The following is an 18970-nucleotide window of genomic DNA, read 5'->3' on the forward strand; positions in this document are numbered from 1 at the left end:
AAAAATCACTAGTAAGACAACCTAATTCTCATAAATTCAATGGTACATGCTTTGTTTGCAATAAATATGGTCATATGGCTAGTCAATACAAAAATAGGAATAATCAAACAATGCATCATTCACCGGTCTTGGAAATGTAAGATGTCATGCATCTACTAGATTTGGACATATGGCTAACCAATGCAGATCAAAAGGAAATCAAAGAAATCAAGGGTTTAACAAAACAATTCAAAAGAACAATATTATTTGTTATGCATGCAACAAGATTGGACATATTGATAAATATTGCAGAAGTAAAAACCCACCGACAACTAATGGAAATGCAGATGAGAAGGGAAAGGAAAAAGTGGAAGACATCAAAAAATAGCATGAGAAAATATGGGTAAGGAGATCAGAGACACCATAGGAAGAACACTCAGTCGAGTCATCAGGTTCTACACTAGTAGCAAACACAACCGGTAACTAAGGCACTCTACCTTACAGGTAGGCAAATCATTGAAGATCATGCAAATACCTCAGATTAGACCTATAGTCAGAGAATTCTCATTGTGGATGGGTACTCTATTGGCATTTCCATGAAGATTTCATTAATGATATGTTATGTTGTCATTGATGTCAATTGAACCAGTAATGATATTAATGATGTTGTTGATATTGTTGTTATTGTCAATATTGTCTTATAACTGGTAGGAAGAGCTTTGTGAAGGTTATTGTAAACCAGTACGTAAGTTTGTGAGTTGAACCAGTAATCAGAGTAAAAGGTTAAACCCTTTCTATGTTATGTAATCGGTAAACCCTACCAGTTTGTTTTGTTAAACCCTAACCGATTAAGGTTGTCGAATTAGTTATGTTGGTTGGGCGGTAATGATGGTGACACGTAAGGTCATTGTATGAAGAAAATTTCAAAATGTTTTGGCGCGTTTGTTTTTCTAGGGATTGAACAAAATATATTGCATCTAATGCAAAATTCTTGATGAGTTACTGAGCTCGATGAAGCTGTAATCAAGGCGTGGTTGAGGTTTTCTTGATTGATGTGTAGAGATTGCTATGAAATCCAACGGTCATTCTTATAATGACTTGTTTGTAATCTCGATGAGAGGATTATATTTTTGTTGTGTTACCAACTTAATTGATTTGTATTTAAGGTTGATGAATTTGTTTTGTTGAGTGTTGGCAAGAGTTGGCAGAAATTAGTTGAGTGTGTGATTGTCGAACTGGAGAATGAGTTTGCAGTTTGAGTAAAGGCGGATAGAAGCTTAAATAGATCTGATCAAGTAAATGTAGTGTTATTCAGACAGATCAAGAAACTCCTGTTGTTTTCTAACAATTACATCAAAATTGAAATCCCCTAACCAGGTAGGCTCTAACATGCTTGGTTACTTATTAAATCCTCTAACAAGGTGCTCCATTAGATTGTATTTTCAAATCCTCTACTGAGGTTACTTCTTACAGGGTATTTTCTTCTAACAAGGAATTTGTAGTCAATCCCTTAACCGGGTGATTCCTAACAGGATCAGTTCTTAATGGGACTTTTGTAAAATCTTTAACAAACTTGGCTCCTAACAAGGCAAACTTCAGAAGAGTTCAGATATTATCTTGTGAGTCTCATCTCATTGTGGTTTTTACCTATTTGGGTTTTCCATGTATAAATACTTGTGTTATGTGGTGAATGTTTTTGAGGTTATGATCTTATGATTGATTTGATTAACTAATTATAATAAGGCATGATAACCGAATGCATTGAGAATTTGAGTATTGACATATGATAAAGCATTTGTATGTTTACATGTTAAATGATGTTTACAGTTAAGTTGTTGTAATAGTCAACCCGTATTCTTATGAGTATTGATCTTGACAATGGTCTTTCATTGATAAGATTACTTTGCATGTTTGAGTTTGGGAAGTTTGTATCAGTTTTTATAGTTACTGATTCACCCCCCCCCACCTCTCAGTAATCTACCAGATAATTATTCTTTCATTATACCATCATACTCAGGAAATTTCAAATGTAAATCAGTCAGCCCAACCGGCAACATTTATGACAGTGAAAAATTAGGGTTAATAGTGATACAAAGGAAAAGCAAAGTTATTTTCTTCACACGGTGATTGAGCATTTAGACGAGCGAATCCCAAAGTGATTCAAAGTCTAAGGTGATTTGTGCAAGCACTTTCTTTCAAAATCAATCTCATATCCAGACAGCATCTTAAGGTATTTTCCATTTGTAGAAACACTAGTTTTAGTATCCGCATATCATGGCTTCTTTATCCAATGTCGATACTCCTTTGGTGGTGGAAATAAATAACCGCCCCCATCCTATATTCAAGTAGCACCCCTTCAAGTCCCTTTTGGATGAACCTTTGGGAGCATTCTTGAGTGTTTGTCATGGTGTTCTTCACACCGAAGACATTGGGCATATATTCAATGTGACATCGAGGAGCTCAGAGGATATGAATTATCATGTGTTTTCACCAAGAGTCTGATCACGGATAACCAATTGAAACCAGAATTTGCCCACTTATAGAGGAAGGGTTTCACCTAATTTATAGATTTTCCCACATTCGATGAGGCAGAATGGGTCTGATACATTTTGAGTTGCATTCATGGAGAATTTATCTGGTTAGATCGGCCATACAAAAACACAAAGGAAGTAATCTGGAACATCACCTGCCTACACAAAATTGGAGGTGTACCCATCCCTAGGTGCAAGCTCTCTAACACAAAACTTTACAAATGCACTAGCACTAATTTTGATGGACATTCGATGAGGGTTTATGATGTGAAGGAAATTGATGTAAAGTTTCTTGTGATGGTAATCGATTACAAAGTCTACCAGTCTAACCGATTGAACTCTGTCTCCAACAATAACATTTTGATTACTCACCAAATCGTAAAGGAGGATGTACACTATGATCTTTGCAGCATGATGCTGAAGGAACTAATGTCAAACCTCCAGAAAATAAAACAAGATAAGAAAAATACTTTTCGATGTGTTCCTTTGTTATATGTTTAGCGTTCTACTTTTTGGGTACTGTTCCCGGTTATGGGAAGATTCAATGGGCTTTTGACCACCCGATAGCTACAAAAATAGCCCAAATTTTGGATAGGCAAGGAGATAAGTTAAGTAAGGATAATTTATGGGCATTTTTCAAAACCTTCCAAGAAGAAATGAAAAACAGATTTAGAGTTCCAAAGTCTATAGTAGAAAAATATAAGGATACAATATGTTTTATGGTTAATAAGAATGAATGCATGATGGAAGTTGTACATCCCATAATTATATAGATCATGCCTATGGGTTATGAGGTGGACTAGGCCACACTGGATTCCTATGCACAACACTTACTGCAAGCACCATTAGAAGAAAAAGAGGAGAAATTTGGCACAACCTAAGAAAAAGGGCTAAAGGTTCACCAAGAACAGGTTGTACCAACTATCAAGAAGAAGATGACTAAGGTTGCAGTTGAAACATTACTAACTAAAGGACATGATAGGAAACAAATTCAACAAAAAGTCAAAATCCTTGAAGCCCGCAGGAAAGAAGAGATGAAGAAAAAAAGGAAACATGAAAGGGAAGCCCAGAAGGTACCTCAGGCCACTCCCAATGTGGTCCTAGTAACCACATAGACTTACAAGAAGCCAAAAGGATCTTCAGCTAAGCTTGCTAGTCCTAAACCGTCTAAGTCAACCAAGAGAAAGAAAAAGGTTGCCCAGTAATAAATGATTGTTTCTTTTGAGGAAATAGAATCCGATGAGGATATAAAGGAAGTTCCAAAGAAGAAAGGAGTTTTTGCTAGAGTAGTGAGGGAGAAGGAGGAGAAAAAAAAAGAACCTATTAAGGAGACTCCCTAGAAACCTAAAACCACAATTTTACATAAGCGTAAACCTAAATCTTATGAGCAACCCAAACCAGAAGCCATCTTGAAAAGAACTAGTAAGAAGAAATTGGACGAATGGGATCAAATTGATCAAATTATTAATGATGGTAAATTACATAATATTTATTCATTCTTGGATGGATTTGATGAGAAGGATTAAAAGAAAATTGAGGAAGCAATTCTTTTATATCTTGATTCTTTTAGTAGAGCATTGATTGAACTTGAGGAAATTTTTCCTAAGGATTTGTATGATAAGTTAGAAGCTAGAAAAGTACATGCTCAAAATTTGGACCGAAAAATAAAAGAGACAAAATTGGTTTTACTCTATCCAACAATAACCCCTCCAGAGATGGTAGATGTAATAAATAAAATTGTCTCATCTGAATTTAGTCCTAAGAACAGAATAAATAACCTAATGATTGGAAAGGTTTGAGGAGATCTGGAAGGAAACTATAGATATTTGGGTAAGGATGCTTTTGAGTTTGAGCTATGAATTGAGTCCCAGTTTTGTACAGTCTCAGAATATTTAGTTGCCAAAAGATAAGTAACCGACAGATACAGAACAACCAAGTGTAGATACTAAGCAGTCGGCTAGCACTCCACCAACTACCACTATATCGGCTAGTGTGCCAAATTTTGCAGCAAAGGATACACCAGATGATAATGTATAGAATGCAAAGGATACAGAGGAAAATGTAGATAAGGATACATATAATAAGGTTGCAAAGGATGTATAGGATCCAGATAGGGCACCAAGTGGTGAAGCCACCGGTGCACAAGAAATAAAGGATTCTTAGGATACCTCTCTGACAGATAAGGGTAAGGAAATTGTGGTAGATATCTCTTTCGGCTTGGCAATTGACACCTCAACCATAGCCAAAGGAAACCTATCATAATTTTCTATCAGTTTTGACAAACCCTATCACAAGATGTCACCGGATAAGAAACTTTTGGTGGTAGCAGCACTTCGAGAACGGGCAACCCAGGATTTGGCTCAGGAAGAGTCAAAAGATAGGGAATTAATCAAGCATAGTTTTAAAGTTTTGAACCTATAGGTACCATAATTCAAAGCTCAAGAGAGCACAATCGCATCCGGAAAATTGGAAGAGATTATTAATTTTATTCCAAAGCATTATGATTCTTTACTCAAAATTTAAATAAATGAGGCTAAAGACAAATTTTTTGAGGCCTGAAAATAGACATTCTTACAAATGATTGCAAGTGAAAAGAATAAATTCCAAACTTCCCTATAATCCATTGATGCGGCATTGGCGAAAGGAGGTAAACTATTCAAGACTTGTCTAGATTTTGCTAAGCTCACAACTCCTATAGACAAGCAACTGTCAGACTGTAGGAATAATTTGATATAGATTTCTAACCCCTACAACCTGGTAGTTAACCTAACTAGTTCTTTGGATGGTCCAATTTTGGTAATTATGGATCAAATTTTGAAATTAGAGAAGGAAAGGGACAGTATAATAAAGCAAGAAAATGAGCTCTAGAATCTTATTGGTCCCTAGTTGGATACTTTGTTATTTCATAAGACCGAATGTATATATAATATGCAGAAGGAGGATCCTACTACATTAGAAGAAATTGAATATTATGTAAGTCTCTTGAATGGATTCACCTCCATTCTTAACTCTCTGAAGCAAGGTTGGGATACTTACTTTTCATTTTTGAAGTCTATGTATGCAGACATTTTGAAACTTGTATAGAACTGACTTATGTTTATAACTATATAGGATTCTTTGTGGGCACCCCACTTTTTCATTGATGTCAAAGGGGGAGGAATAAAGTGAAAAATGTATATAGTACTCAGGGGGGGCATCAGTTGCATATGGAAGATTCATGTACAGGTCAGGAATTCATGTAGGTTCAGAGGCAGATTTAGGAATGGCATGAATTTTCACATGAGTGTTGCCATCAATGCCAAAGGGGGATATTGTTGGCAACTAACACTCATCTAGTATGAGTTAATGGCATTTTGGGTTGTCATTGATGGAAACTCATCTCCAGGTGTAAATATTCTATTGGGATTCATTGTTTTATCACTTTTCTTTTTTTGGTTTAACTAGCATTCATTGCACTCAATCGGTGTTCACTTTGCTTCACAACCAGCTAAGTCTTGATCCTAGTAATGTGTATTTGGAACCCATTAATGGATAGGACCTGACTAGGAGCTCTTATAGCCCCGATTATTTATTTCATGGAATTTATGGTTACTTGTGAAGGCTGACATGATCATTGGGATTATGTTTGAAATTCATTATGATCTGGCAACCAATAGGTTTATACTTTTCATTGAAGCCGACATGGTGGAAGATAGGAGGATATTCAAGGAGATCCTTTCAGCTATGGATCTAGAAATGTTAGAAGATGTGAATTTTGGTTGTGAATTATTCAGAGATTATCAGTATGCATTTTGGTCAACGAATGGAAGTTTTTGTGTGTAGTTTCACGTGCACAGCCTAACCGGTAGTAGAACAGGGTAGAACAGAGCATCAACAAACTAGTACATAGTGAAGGTTATCAGAGCATGAACCAAAAATTATCCAGCATGGTCAGATACATCTTATAATTTCATTCTTCTTGTAATTACTTTGCAATTCTTTGTAAGTCAATGAGACTTCTCCTTTTGTCTTGAGCAATGAGCTCTAGGTGGTTGGCCTCATTGCATGTGCAATTCTCTCTATGCAATATTTGTATACCTTGATCAAGTATATAAATTTTTTGGGTATCAACCCCACCGTGGTTTTTTCCTCTGTAGGGTTTTCCACGTATAAATATTGGTGTTATGGTGTTGCCTCTTTATGTGTTATTTGGTGTATGCACTCTAATTTTTTTATTGTTAACCAGTTAATAATCAATAAGTTCAAAACTAAAATTACCAGTAGAACACTAATTCACCCCCTGCCCCTCTCAGTGTTCTTGGATTCCAACACTTGGATGATAAGGATGTGATAGAAAATATCATGAGGACTTTATCAGAATGTTATAGTGCAAGATTTCAGCTATTGAAGAAACTTACGATCTATTTAAATTCACCAGAGATAAATTGTATGGCACCTTGACTACAATCGAAATCAGGAAGTTTGGTAAAGATAAAGAAAGAAATAGGACAACATTTAAAGATACAAAATATTTAGATGAAGATTCAAATGATGAGAGGCTAGATTAAATGGAAGCAAACTTTGTAAGAAAGTTTAAGAGAGGAACCGACAAGTATAAAGGTGTGTTACCTTTTAAAAGTTTTAAGTGTGAAAAGATTGGTCATTATGCATCTAGATGTCATGAGAGGAACAAAAAAATGTTTAAAGAAAACAAAAAAAATGTTCAATAAGAAAGTCTACTATATTAAAGATGATGCTAGCATTTTAGATGATGAGTCAAATTATGAAAATGACTTGATTATTCATTCTTGGTAGAAAAACATGAATCTAAACCTAATAATAATAAGGAAATATCTAAGCTTGTTGAAACTATTGCATCAACATTTCATGTTAGAAGAGATAGAAATGAATGGTTGATTGATAGTGGGTGTTCAAATCATATGATCAGTGAAAAAAGTAAGTTTGTAAAATTTGAAAAGTATGATGGTGGTTCTGTTAGATTTGGGGATGATCAGACTACTCAGGTTGTTGGAATAGGTTCTATTAATTTAGATAGAAAGCATAACACTAACAATGTTTACTGTGTCAAAGGATTACATCATAATCTTAAAAGTGTTGGACAAATGTGTGAAAATGGTTACAATGTTATTTTTCAAGATGGTGGTTGTGAGATCTAGAAGAGATCTAAAACTATTATTGTTGCTAGAAAAAGGACAAATGGAAACATGTATCAATTGGAGATTGCTACAGGACATTGCTTGTTATCTTAGATCAATGAAAGTTGGCTATGGCATTAGAGGATGTTTCACATCAATTTTAAGATTTGGTGAAGATTAGTTTGACAAGAGCTGTGAGATATTTATCAAGACTAGCTAAACTGGATAACAGTGTTTTAAAATAATGTCAAGTGGGAAAACAGACAAAGGGAACATTTAGAGGAAAGGAACAATCTGCTAATAAAATGTTGGATTTGGTGCAAATAGACTTATGTGTTCTAACAACAAAAAAGGAGTTTACAAGGTGAGAGGTATTTTATGGTCTTAATTGATGATCATTCTAGAATGACTTGGTTGAATTTTTTAAGAGAAAGGTGAGAGGCATTAGAGAAGTTTAAGATATCAAAGCTAGAGTTGAAAATGAAGTTGATATAAGAATCAAATGCTTGAGATCAGACAGAGGAGGAGAGTTTTTTTCTGATGAATTTGATACCTTTTTGTGAGAAATATGGGATAAGGGGACATTTTCCTTCCCCTAGGACACCTCGACAGAATGGTGTAGTGGAAAGAATGAACAAGACTATAGAGGAAGTAGAAAGAACTGTGATCAAAGAAGCAAACCTATCAAAAGTTTATTGGAGAGAAGAAATGCATACTACAATATACACTCTCAATAGAGTTCTTTTTAGAAAGAAACATGGGATGACATCATATGAGTTATGGCATGGAAGGATTCCATTAGTGAGGTATTTCAAAGTGTTTGAAAGAAATTGGTACATCTAAAGAGATGATGGAAATCTTAGAAAGTTTGACAGTAGAGAAAATGAAGGTATATTCCTAGGATATTCTACAAAGAGCAAGGCTTACCAATGTTACAACAAGAGATTGAATAAAATTGTTGAAAGTGAAAATGTGAAGGTTGACAAAAACATTTCTAAAGACTTGGGTATATAGGAAAGTTATGAATTTGATGAATCCATGGACAAAGGAGAAGAAGATAGGAATAGAGAAGAAGACAAGCAAAAAGAAACTCAAGTTGCTCTAGTAACTGTATCTAAAACTCTGAAGTATGTACAAAAGAATCACTCTAAGAACCAAATTATAGGAGATAAGAACAAAGGTATTGTTACTAGAAGTAAAGTTGTTGAAGAACAATTTTTATTGTGTTTAGTTTCTGAAGTTGAAACTAAGACAGTTGAAGAAGTGTGTAATGATCAAAATTGGATGAAGGCTATGAAGGAATAGTTAGATCAGATTGGGAAGAATCAGAATTGGGAATTAGTCTCTAGACCAACAGACAAAAATATTATTGCAACAAGGTAGGTATTCTGAAATAAGCTAGATGAAGATGGACATGTTGTAAGAAACAAGGCAAGATTGGTATGCAAAGGTTACACTAAGGTTGAAGGCACTGATTTGAAAAAGACTTATGCTCCTATTTCCTGAATTATGGAAGCTATTAGGATTTTTTTGTCTTTTGTGACATGTAAAGATTTGAAAGTTTATCAAATGGATGTGAAATCAGCATTCTTGAATGGGGAACTAAAAGAAGAAGTCTAGATTGAACAACCAGAAGGATTTAAGTTGTCAAATGATCCACATATTGTTTGTAGATTGAAGAAGGTGTTGTGTGGATTGAAGCAACCACCTAGAGCTTGGTATGCAAGGATAGACAAGTATTTAATGAATCAAGGATCTCAAAAATGGTTTGTCAATGACAATATTTATTTTAAATTTGAATCGAGTAAGTTCCTAATTTTTGTTGTATATGTGGATGAAATGATATCTAGAGGAAATGATGGCATGAGCAAGAAGTTTGCTGGTGAAATGCAAAAGAATTTTGAAATGTATATGATTAGTGAGATGAATTTCTTTCTTGGATTGCAAGTGAATCAACATAGTAAAGATATTTGTATTTCTTAGTCAAAGTATGTTAGAGAGTTGTTGAAAAATTTTGGATTGAAGGATTCTAAATACATAAGTACTCCTATGATAGCCATATGTGAGTTGACTAACGATATCAATAAATCTCCTATGACCAATGTAAGCAAGTACAGATCAATGGTTGGAGTATTGTTATACCTAACTCCTACCAGACTGGATATCATTTATGTTGTTTTCCTTGCAACTAGATTTCAACAAAATCTAAAAGTCTCATGTTGCTGCAGTAAAGAGAATTTTTAGATATTTGAAAGGTACAAAAGATTTTGGAATGTGATATCCCAGAGGATCAAGTTTTATTTTTAAAGATTATACCGATGCAAATTGGGTAGGATGTGTTGATGATGGAAAAAGTATCAGTGGTGTCCAAGCATTTTTCCTTGGCTCTTAGATAGTTGCATGGTAAAGTAAAAAGTGGGATCTTGTTTCTTTATGAATGGAAAAATCTGAGTACATTGCGACTAAATCATGTTGCACTCAAATAATTTGGATGAAAGACATTGAAGAATATTGGTGTGGTGTTTGATGAAATAATCTCAGTCATGTGTGATAATACAAGTGCAATAAATATCTCTAAGAATCTAGTACTGCATTCCAAAACAAAGCATATCTCTATTCAATATCACTTCTTAAGGGAGAAGGTGTTAGACAATGAACTAAAACTTGAGTATTTTCCTACAAAACAAGAAGTTATATATATCTTTACGAAAGCTTTGTGCAAAGATACTTTTGAGTATCTCCAATAGAACCTGGGGGTAACACTCCTTCATAGTTTGAACTAGTGCATTTAGCAATGCATTGATCCAGGGAACTTCAAGTATATTTTAGTCTAGACTAATGAATGGGGATTCCTCCTAGGGGGGGCTGTGTGGAATTTGAAAATGGTTACATCTGTTGAGTTGTTTCTGATAGCTCTGATACCAATTGATAGTTCTGATACTTAATGTAAAGTACAGATGCCAATAGCTAACAAGATGAGAGGGGGGGTGAATCATAAAAACTTAATCTTCCATAAAAACAACAGATTCAACCTTGGTAACTTATACTTCAGCAATATAACCAAAACTGCTAAACATGTAAACTCATAAGCACATAATCGTCATAACACTCATAACACTAGATTTAATGTGGAAACTCAAATAGGGAAAAACCACTGTGGGATTTTGGACCCACTAAGAAATATACTCTTCTAGAGTATGCTCGGTTAAAAGCAAATCCTATTAAAGATTACAAACACATTGCTAGATGTGACCCGGTTGAGGGATTTCCCTCAGATCTGTTAGGATCTTCACTTTGTTAGAAGTGACCTTGTTAAAGGATTTCAAACACTCAACTAGAATGTTACCTTGGTAGAGGGTTTACAAATAAGACTGTTAAGTCCACTCGGTTAAGAGATTTTTTGTCACTTACAAAATAACAGTAATAAAATATATCTTCAACTTCACATCTAAAATGCTAAAACAAATTATTATTTGCTCAAAACAATCTAGTCATAGGACTTATCTTGTCCCTTTGTTGGGCTCTCTACTCTGTTATTCAAACAGGTCTTCAAGCTTCTGTGCTTGGTAATCACTATGTAGCATCTTTGTGCATACACTTGCCCGCATTCATTGTTTATCAACAATTCCTTATTTATAAACAATTGCTAGCTGCTTAATCTCCTTGATCACATTTCCCATGATCAATCTTAGCAATCAAATCTTCAAACTTGACTAGATTCAATGTATCCTTTCGATCTGAAAATGTTTTACCTTGCCTTGAGACTTGTAGTCCTTTCTTGGAACTTGCACAAGGTTATTGTGGTTCAATCTGCGATGTAGATCTTCCTATCGATTTTCCTTTGCCATAGATCCTTAACCAACTTCATGCACGGCATACCAATCATTTATACATCTCCAGCTAATCATTGTCCTTCATTAAATAATGCTTTTATCCATCCAATGCACACTGTCATAACTTGGTTGCAACCCGGTAAATACTAAACTTTACTCGGTAGACATTCCACCTTCATTAACCGATATCGATAACCTTAGGGTTTACCAACTAGGTTCCTTAGGGTTTACCAACTAGGTTCTTTACTCGGTGACATAGTATAGTATTAACCTTATAATCAACAACATATGTAGGATATCAAAACAATATAAAATATCACAATCTCATAATTGTCTAACTTAGTAATAGTTGCCCATTGAATAACTTATTTCTCCCCTTATTCATCACATTCTTTCTGTGTCTTTTACTGACATCTTAATTCTCTTCTAATCAATCTTCTCAAGATATGGCAACATCATACTAAATTAGATAATCAATTTATTGACATCAATGACAAAATAATGTTATAAAGATAGTTATCATCCTTCTTCAGTTATATCAATAATCTTCAACAACCTTCTCAATATCCTTACTGAATATCAACAATCTCCTAATATTGAAATGCCAACAATCTTTCTTACTGTAATGCCAACAATCTCCCCCTTTGGCATTGATGGTAAAACCAACAATTAAATGGTAATACCAACAAGAAATTCAAATTGATTCGGATTCAGATTGCTGTTAGAATTCTCCTATTATCCTTGAGCTATTAAAATCTTCTGAAGTCTTCTCCCTTTTTCATTAGGCTTCTGAGTTGTTGAATTGCATTTAGTCTTCTCTATTTTTGCAATCTTCTCCCCTTGTCATTAGTCTTCTATTATTCATCATTCAGGGCTTTCATTCAGTCAACCATTTATCCTTCCAACCATTTAGTCTTCTCCCTCTTTGACAACAATGCCAAAAAAGTAAAAGAACTAAATCATGATTTCTTCCTCTGTGAAGTGATTTGCCTTGATGTGTATCATCTCAGTCTCGATCATATTAACTTATCTCTATTCACTTTTTCCTGCACACCTTTAGAAAAACCTTCTAAAGTGCATAAATCAGCATCAATCCACACATAATATTCTATAGATTCATCGAATTGATGCTTTCACCGAACTTGGTCAGTGAGTAGAAGATAGGGGTAGGACCCCTAACTTGCTTCAGAGATACTCAAAAGTGTCCCTTGGCAATGGCTTTGTGAAGATATCTGCTAATTGCTCCTTTGAACTGATATATTCCAGCACAACTTTCTTCTCTTGAACTTCTTCTCTGAGATAATGATACTTTATAGATATATGCTTTGTCCTAGAGTGCATTACTAGATTCTTTGAAATGTTAATGGCACTAGTATTATCACATAATATAGTTACTGGTTTGGTAACTTTCTCATTTATACCTTCCAACAGTTGTTTGATCCATGCTATATTAGTACAATTCAATGCTGCAGCAACATATTCAGCTTCTATTGTTGACTATGAAATACATCCTTGTTTCTTGCTAAGCCAACTTACTAGTCTTTCTCCTAAAAAGAAAGCTCCACCACTTGTGCTTTTCATGTCATCTATGTTGCCTACCCAATCAGCATCAATATAAACTTTTAAATCAAAAGTATTCCTCCTTTCATATACTAAGCCATAATCTTCAGTGCCTCTCAGGTATCTGAAAATTCTCTGGATTGCTGTCATATGTGTTTCCTTGGGATCTACAGAGAATCTTGCTACAATACCTACTACATGTGCTATATCCGGTCTACTATGCAAAACATATTGCAATTTTCCAATCATAGATCGGTAAAGTGTCTCATCAATAGATGTAGATTCATCATTCTTTGATAATTTACAATTAGTAGTCATAGGAGTACTTACTAGTTTAGAATCCTCCATTCCAAATTTCTTCAAGATTTCCTTTATGTACTTGGATTGAGTAATAAAAATCTCATCTTTCATTTGCAATATCTGTAAACCTATAAAATACTTTATCTCACCGATTAGTGACATCTCAAATTCTTTGCACATTTCATTTCCAAAGTTCTTGCATAAGGAGTCATTACCACAAAATATAATATCATCAACAAATATGGCTGAGATCAGTATTCCATTGTCCTCATCTTTCTTCATGTACATGTTGTTGTTTTCACTTGTCCTTATAAAACCAATCTTGATCAAGTAAGAGTGCAATCTTTCATACCATGCTCTAGGTGCTTGTTTCAGACCATATAAAGCTTTGCTCAGTTTGCATACCTGATCTTTACTCTTGTCTTCAACAAATCCTTCAGGTTGTTCAATGTAAACTTCTTCTTCTAGTATACCATTCAAAAATGCAGATTTAACATCCATTTGATATACCTTGAAATTTTTGAAAGTAGCATATGCCAACAATGTTCTTACTCCCTCAAGTCTAGCCACAGGTGAAAAAGTCTCACCATAATCTATTCCTTCTTCTTGAGCATAACCTTTGCAAACTAGTCTTGCTTTGTTGTGAATGACCTCACCTTTCTCATTTAGTTTATTTCTAAAAATCCACTTAGTACCGATTACATTTTTGTCCTTCAGTCTTGGGATCAGTGTCCATGTGTCATTCTTCTTGATTTGATCAATCTCTTCTGTCATAGCATTTACCCAATCTTCACTGTTAAATGCCTCTTTCACTATTCTCAGTTCAAATTCAGATATTAGACATATGTTCTGTCTCAGTTTGTTCCTTCTCATCACTGCATCATCCTTATCTCCTATAATCTAACTTGATGCATGATGTCTTTTGACATACTTGGCTAATATAGGCTCGGTATGTTCTATATGATCTTCTTCATCACTCGGTAACTGGACATTATCTTCATTTTCTTCAGCAGCTTTCTCGGTAGGACTTCTTGATTGAACATAAACAAATTCTTCATAATCTTCTGGTTCTTTGGAATTTCCTTCATCATTTCTTTCTGCAAATTCATCAGTTTTCACATTTGCACTTTCTACTATTTTGTTAGATGATTTGATCAGACATTTAAATGCTTTGCTTTTAGAAGAATAACCAAGAAATGTTCCTTCTTCACTTTTCTGATCAAACTTTCCATTTCTGTCATCTTTGTGAACATAGCATCTACTTCCAAAGATTTTGAAATAACTTACATTAGGTTTCTTGTCATACCAGATCTCATATGGTGTCTTCATAGTTCCTTTCTTCAATTGAACTCGGTTCAGGGTGTAAACTGCAGTGCTGATTGCTTCTCTCCAAAATGTTTGAGGTACCCTCCTTTCTATCATCAGGGTTCTAGCACAATCCACAATTGATATGTTTCTTCTCTCAGCTATCCCATTTTTCTGAGGTGTTCTCGGTGCAAATACTTGCCTCTTTATACCATGATCATTGCAGAATAAATTAAATTCATCAGAAGTGAATTCTCCTCCTCTATCAGATCTAAGACATTTCAGTTGTCTTCCTGTTTCATTTTCAACTCTTGCCTTGTACCATTTAAACATTTGGAAATCTTCTAATTTTTCTTTTAAAAACATGACTGACATCATCCTTGAGTAATCATCCACAAATAATATGAAATATTTATCACCGTAATAACTTTGAACTTTCATAGGACCACAAAGATCAATATGTACTAGATCTAAAATTCCTTTAGAAGTGTAGGACTTACTTGGAAAGCTTGATCTTGTCATCTTACCCATCTGGCATCCTCAGCACATAGCATTCTCTAGTTTTTCAAGACTCGGTAGACCTCTTACTAGGTGCTTCTTAATTATTTTGATCAGATTATCAAAATTTACATGACAAAACCTTTTATGCCATAACCAGGTATCATCTATATTTGCATAAAAACACTTGTTTCGAGTTGAGTCAAGATGAAATGTATTACCTTTTGTTTGTGTCCCGGTAGCAGCTAACTTTCCATGCTTGTCATGAACTTTGACAATTCCTTTTTGAAATTCTATTCGGTATCCTGTATTGTTTAGTTGTGCTACACTCAACAAATTGTATTTCAATCCTTCAACCCAATATACATCATCACATTTAGAATTCTCAAGAAGTGTTATAGATCATTTACCTTTCATCGGACATGGTGCATCATTACCAAATCTTACATAGCCTCCATCATAGTCTTCTAATTTAACAAACTTGTGTTTATCACCTGTCATATGATGTGAGCATCCACTATCTATGATCCAAGAATCATTATTATTTATGTGAAATATTAGGGCTTTTTCTTCATACCTCTCTTCATCGGATCCATCCTTAATAGCCACATAACCAACTTCCTCAGTACCAGTTTCATCAGATTTGTCATCGTTGGATTCCTCATCAGCTACTAGACATGTCTTTCTATCTCTCCTTCTGAAGTCTCGGTGTCCTCTGTATTCGTAGTCTTTCTGCCTGTTATCTTGGTATTCTCTCTTTTCACTAGATTCTTTGTCAAGGCAGTTAGAAGCCATATGTCCTATTTTATCACAATTGAAATATTTTAAAGGTAGCTTCCCTGTATACTTACCTTTTCCTCTCGATAACCTTCTAGCTAATAATGCTTCAAACTCTTCTTGCTTCTTGATTTCCTCATACAGTTTGTGCACTTCTTCCATGTTCTTACAAAATCTTTCACTTGCTCCACTATGATTCCCTTCAGAGTACTTACTCATTTTATCATTGTAATCATCAGATTCACTAATATAAAAAGAACTAAATGCAGATTCAACTTTATTTACCGAAGACCCATTGTTATCAAAACTACTTAACTCAAATGCATGTAGCTTACCAATAGTAGCATCCGAAGAAACTGGCATGTTAGGTACAAACCTCGATTCATTGATTGCAAAGACTCAAATAGCATAAGCTGGTAGAAGGGTTCTCAACAACTTACTTGTTATATCCTTTTCTTCAATAGTTCCACCTGCTCCTTTAATTTGATTGACAATCTCCTTTAGTCTTGTATTGTATTGGGTTATGTTCTCACCTTCATTCATTCTCATGGATTCAAGTTGTCCTCTTAGACTATCTACTTTTACTCTTTGAGCATGTTCATCACCTCCATACACAGATATGAGCTTAGTCCACATTGCTTTTGCATCATTACAACCTTCTACATCATTAAGCTCTGAGTTGGTCAATGCTGATGTAATTTCAATCATAGCTTGAATATGTTCTTGCTTTTCCGTTATCTCTTCCAAGGTCATAGGATTGGTGCTCGATGCAATATAATCATTCTCCAAATAATATGTTGCATATTCTCCAATTCCTGATAAATGCAACTTCATCCTTTTCTACCATGTGGAGAAACTTGACTTGTTCAGCTTCGGTACATCCCTTTTATACATCTTCGGATCTTTGCCTCAAGTACCTTTAAACTTTTCTTCTGTAGTCCAAAGCTTTGATACCAATTGATAGCTCTAATACCAATTGATAGTTCTGATACTTAATGTAAGTACAGATGTCAATAGCTAACAAGATGAGAGGGGGGGGTGAATCATACAAACTTAATCTTCCATAAAAATAATAGATTCAACCTCGGTAACTTATACTTCAGCAATATAACCAAAACTGCTAAACATGCAAACTCATAAACACATAATCATCATAACACTCATAACACCATATTTAACGTGGAAACCCAAATAGGGAAAAACTACTATGGGATTTCAGACCCACTAAGAAATATACTCTTCTAGAGTATGCCCGATTAAAAGCAAATCTTATTAAAGATTTGTGTAGGGGAAAAAGCGAGACTAGGTTAACATGCCCTAATCCTACCTTTTGACACACATTACAGAATACGAAAGAGCCTAGAGATATCGCACAATTGGCTACTTCTTTTTTTGAAAGAGAGAGCCACGGGATATCTATTAGGATTTCTATTCCTTTGTTGAAATTGAAAGATAAAATGATGCAATTTCAATCCCTAACCTCAAAATGCAAGTAGGAACTAATGACAAGATTGCAGAATTGAACTTAAATGATGGAAAGCTGTAAACACCAGGATAAGACAAGAATGAAAATGCGTACTCGGAGTTAAAATCTGACTGAAAATGTTCGAGACGGGGGCGCGGGCGCCACTGTCCTGATTCTGCCCTTGAAACTGCTCCGGAAACTACTGTTTTGCACTTTGGAAAAAGCTGTCAAAAATGCTGAAAATGTTGTCGGACCAGGGCGCCCAGCGCCCCTGTCCCAGGGACCAGGGTGCCCAGAAGGGACCAGGGCACCTAGTGCCCCTGTCCTGGCAGGACCAGGGCACCCCACGCCCCTGTCCTGGTCTTTTTCTCTGAAATTTGGTAGAAAGGTCTGTCTCAGTCTGCTTCTTCCGGATCTGTATCCTGCGGCGTCGTCCGAATCCCGAAACCTGCAATAATATCTGAAAAAGGGGGAAGGGTGGCTATATAGGGTTTTGCCTTAGTCAAACCCCCACTTCGGTGATTTCCACCTCCACGAATAGCCAATTTGTTTTGTAAAATGTATTGTGTGTGTAGACCTAGTGTGTGTGCAAGGTCCAAAAATGCAAGAAAGCAAACTAGAGCAACCTAGAAAGTAAACCCTAATTGCTTGTAAATGATAATGTAAATGCTCTAAATCAAGATGCAATGTGATCTAAAGCATGAATAAATGATATATCAAAGCTTATGTAAGGACATGAAAACAATATGAAATCATACCCAACCCTCAAGGGAGGAGTACAAGCCAATCTTCAGTCGGTAATCTCCTATTGTTCTTCAATGTCTTCCAAGCCCTAATTGGATGAATGAATGAATTTGATAGATGCTTGATAGAATGATGTTGAGTGTTGTTGAAGTCTTCAAAGATCTGCTCTTTCGCTGCATATGAAGTTCCTGGAAACAAAAATCGGATCCTTTCAAATGAGGAAAGAGAGCTTTTATGTATGAAACCCTAGGTTGTAAATTCGTATTTTGGCCGACCTAGAGATTGAATATCCCGCCAATTTCTTGGGGTTAAGCTTTATTTTATGATTGGATCGTGCTCCCAAAATTTTGGGAAAAATGTCTGGGACCATGTTGCACGGGCGCCATGGTCCCGACAACTTTTCACCAAATTTTCAGGGCCGTCAGATATGATGATTTTAGAGAGAATCCCGAAGTTACAGGTGGTTTCGAGATGTTTTGACCCCCGAAATCAAGCCCCCAAGTTCAAAATAGGACCTAATTAGGGTTTTTGATTAAATGATGTATTGGAAGAATAAAATGAAAAGGGCACACTTTAATGAAAGGGCCCAACTTTATGATATGGGAGATGATAAAATAGGACCTTAGACCTAATTAATTTAATTAATTAAGTGCTAAAGGGGAAATGCAATGCAAAATGCAAAATGCGCCAAGGCGGGTGCTAAACTAGGTGTGAAATTGTACCACCCTAGCAAGTGCGTACAATTTACGACGCTACAAGATTACAAACACATTGCTAGATGTGACCCGGTTAAGGGATTTCCCTCAGATCTGTTAGGATATTCATTTTGTTAGAAGTGACCTT

The sequence above is a fragment of the Cryptomeria japonica genome, chromosome 5 (assembly GCF_030272615.1).
Source record: "Cryptomeria japonica chromosome 5, Sugi_1.0, whole genome shotgun sequence".
NCBI classification, from domain to species: Eukaryota; Viridiplantae; Streptophyta; class Pinopsida; order Cupressales; family Cupressaceae; genus Cryptomeria; species Cryptomeria japonica.